The sequence below is a fragment of the Ostrinia nubilalis genome, chromosome 20 (assembly GCF_963855985.1).
Source record: "Ostrinia nubilalis chromosome 20, ilOstNubi1.1, whole genome shotgun sequence".
Classification (NCBI taxonomy): Eukaryota; Metazoa; Arthropoda; class Insecta; order Lepidoptera; family Crambidae; genus Ostrinia; species Ostrinia nubilalis.
Window position 1 is genome coordinate 6,931,665 of NC_087107.1, and position 4,428 is coordinate 6,936,092.

The following is a 4,428-nucleotide window of genomic DNA, read 5'->3' on the forward strand; positions in this document are numbered from 1 at the left end:
TTTCCAACATTACAGACCGTCTAGAGCAGATGCCGCGAAAACTATACAATTTATAGAAAAACTTGTCTATCTCACCTGTAGCAAATTGAATATGCTTTTTTTGGTTCAAAGTAGTCATGTCACTAGGACGCATAGTTTCCGAGGATTAAGTGAAAAACCGAAAAGTGGTACCTTTAAACCCCCCTCTCCCCGCCGGCTCAAGGGCTAAGGGCGGGGACTTTTGCTATGTTCACCTCCTAACTAGTCTAAATAAAGTCCTGAAGTCAGAAATTGTGTTCTACAGTTTTCCATCTATAATGCTTCATTGACTGGACTAAATAGTAGAGGATAGAATCTCAATCGAATTGTGCTATCAGAAAATCATTCCCTCTGTTTTACGTGACAAAATGCAACTTACCCCGATATCAGTAAGAAAGAGCTTTATATGTGGATTTCCCACGTCGACAAAGTACGAATTTGTTGGAAAGTTATTCATTTTATTTCCTTGTAACCCTTAACCGACTTTTGACGAATGTGTTTTGCGACGCAAAGCACCCGGGCCCGCCAGAATGAAATAAAGCTACAATAAACGTCACAACGACGCCTAAACTGACGTATAGATCAATTAGAACAGTCAACTCATTTTGTGAACAAACGTCGAAATAGTTTGCAACAGTGGGACAAGTTTAAAAAAAATATTTTTACGTGATTCGCGATTCCGAAGAGACAGCCTAATCCGTCTTTATTAACATATTTATAAATTTTATCTGTATTATTGTTATATTTGTTTATTTATTTAAACCATAAAAATATTTTAATGCAATTGCCTGACTTAATACCCTACCTACAGCATTATCTACCAGTCAACCTAAAGATGGTAATTAAAGCATTAAATATTTTAGAACCACGCAATATACTCGAAATTGTAAGCACCTTTTATTAAAACTAGATTATTTTATCCAATTCAAATAAGTACAATGAGTTAATTTATTTATTTATTACATTTAGTCCCAACTTCATTTTTACTGTATATCCCCTTCAGTCAAACGCCAAAACTAATCACATGATCTGGCGCTTATCCCCGAGCTGTGGCCGAGGGGAGCAAACATTATGCAAAGTACAAAATCCCATTTACCACGTTCTACACGTACCCTCACGTTGTTCCGAAGCGTAATAGACTTGTTTATAGCCGGCAACTGAATTCGCGGTTCCACAATGATTTTCTCAGCCGCATTTTACAAAGAAATATCACGGTTATAGCCTGACCAGGAACATAAAAACCCTGGCATAGAGGCGCGTCAATTGCATTTGATAGTGCAACACTGAGTACAGTCGTACCTGTGTTAAATTAATAGGCTAACTTTATGTATCAGGATTCAGGATTACGGGCTAATTTGATATTTTCATGAATTAACGAAAAAATATTATTATAGGTAACCTGGTTTAAATAAATTAAATGAAAACATCAATCGAGCTAGTAGGATTTATTTTATTATTCATCAATAATCAAATTCAGAACTTGAATATTCAACTGCAATGTCTGCTCATGAACGCTTCAAACTCGGTACTTCTTTCCCAATTCCATAAAATTCAACACTTAGAAAGTGACAAAAACCTTTAAAATAGGTAGTTGAAACAAACCACAGCTAATTTTCATAGTGGACTGTACTATACGATAAACATGTCAGTCAATTTGACACCCTTGTCGGAAAAATTATTCAATGAAAATATTGTCCGAACCCTTAGTATTTCTCTTCGACAAATACTTTAACACATTGTGAACCACTTTTCTTTCACGACTATGAAAAGATTTTAGCAATTTAATTCACAAAATCAATTGCGCACATTTAAAATAAAGTTTGTTTACACTTTGACAGCAATAGACTGACATGCAAGGTGACATGACAATGAAGTTTTCAGTTACTGTTGCCATTAAAAGAAATTAGTACCATTAGTTTTCCGCAACATGGCGAGGGTTTTTATGTTCCTGGTCAGGCTATACCCCACATAAAAGTGGTAGAGTGAATATAGTTTATAGAACTCTGAACTTACAAAGGTGGCAATATTGTTTTCACAAAAAATAATTACGCTATAATGTTAAGGGTGAGTTGCACCACCTAACTTTGATCGTATCTATGACGAAAACCGGTGCATTTTGTATGGAGTTAGACAGATTTTTGACGTTTGTTTAAGTCAAAGTAAGATGGTGCAACCCAGCCTTAGTCTAAAAAAGTTTTTGACTATACTATCGTAATTATTATTTTTAGACTCTCTTTAAAAACTAGGCAACCAAAATTACCTATTTCTCTAAAATAAAGTTAATTCGTGCGATTTTATCATATACCTACCTTAAAATGAAAATATATAATTATGTATATTTTTTTACTATTTATGAATTTTTATGAGTTTTAAGTATTGTTAAATTGAAGAAGAGCTTGTTGGTCCTAAATCATTGAACAAATAATTAAAAGATTTCAATGTAAATTGCTTTAGTCATAAATGAACCCCATATTTACGCAGATAAAGTCACAACCACTAACTACTAAAGTAACGTAATAATTTCTTTCGCAACATTGCCCCGCATTAATTTCGACAGAACAACAAAAGTAGCTTTTATGACTATTCATAAGTTACCAACTTCGCAAATACTTGGCAAATTGAGGCAAGTGTTGGGGCATTAAAAAGTTATGCTATAAATCCCAGAGGCATGCTGAGTCGCTAAAGAGCTAAGCACGATAGACTAAGAGCTAGTGAACGCCAGACCTACGTCATTTTATAATATTTGGGCAATGATTAGAAGTAGTTTCCTCATTAGCCAGACAGTTTTAACAGTTCCAACTCCTTGCCAGACTGTTTTTTAGGATAGCTGCCAAAGCCACGATGACCCAAACTTTATGATTCACCAACATTCTATCCTACATTGGGAGCATAGGCTGACAAACTTTCAGCTTTTATAAAATGACGTAGGTCTGGTGTTCACCAGCTCTTAGTCTACGAGTGGTTGTCAGGGATATAGAGGCACGATCGCGTTAAAAATACCACTTTGTACATGTATTAAGACTAAAGTGCTGCCGAGGATTACAGAGTAAATTTTTGTAGAGCTAAAATTTTTACGTGGTAATTTTTGCTGTCACATCTCAAATTTGACTTATAAAAAACCCTTTAACGTCAGGCAACTATACCATTTGGTATAAAAAGAAGTAGGAATCTAGGTAGGTATGTTACTATTAAAATGAGAAAACCCTAAATCTATCAATTGTTTTTTTTTCCTCTTTAGCCTCTAGCGGATTGCGTTTCGCCACGACAGGGTGGGAAGCCTATTAATTATACATTGATTGGTATTCAAAATGTATGTAGGTAATATACTGAGGAAGAAAATTGTTAAAGTAATTTAAAAATCATTCCAAAAGTCACATAATCACACATACATCTAATTAATTTGCAAATAACCTCAATATAAGGTCACCTCCAAAAGACAGACGATATTTAAGGGACAAATAAAACATCTTAAAAAATTAGTTTTAGATAATACAACCATATTTTTAGAATGCTAGTTTTCGAGATTTTTTGATGTTATGTTGAGTGAACCCGAAGTGCTAAGTGCGGTCCGGAGGCATGGCATCGATCGTGCCAGACAGTGCATCCGTGTACAAGGACGTCACGTCCAGCAGCTTATGTAAATAATGTGAAAATGACAGAGAGGGTTTAAAAATAAAAATATTACATTAAGTTTGTTAGGAAAAGTAAAAACAAAAACTAGCCTATTTTTTTAGGGTCCAATTTTCCTAATATAATTAGATGCCCTATTAAAATATCGTCTGTCTTTTGGAGGTGACCTTATATAATAATATCCAAGTAACAGTTTCAATCTCATAGTACTATTAATATTAATACAAAACCGATAATCTGAACGTAATAATAAGGTCGAGATAACAATAATACTCATCAGGATATCAGGTATTGTCCAGATTTTCATTTAGATTACATCGACTCGAGATACAGGGTGGCGAAAATATTGATGGATCCATAACGTGGCCGTCCTAAATAAATATTAGCGATATCTCTATGAAAAACTTCCCGAAAGTACAAAAGTACTCCACCCGAGGGAGGCAAAGCCTTAAGTAATATTGGTATGTAGGGACTTCCTCTTGGACCGGAATACTTATTTCGAAGAAACGTATTATTGAAATCTCACACATAAGAAAAAGGTTTTGGTATATGGAAGATGTGACAGAAGTAACAAAACGTTTTAATAATTTAAACCTTGTTATTGAAATATTCGTTCGTTCGTTTTCAGCCAAATGACGTCCACTGCTGGACAAAGGCCTCCCCCAAGGTTTTCCACAATGAACGGTCCTGCGCTGCCCGCATCCAGGCTCTTCCCGCGACCTTCACCAGATCGTCGGTCCATTGAAATATTAGAACCATTAAATGTAACAATATCATTAT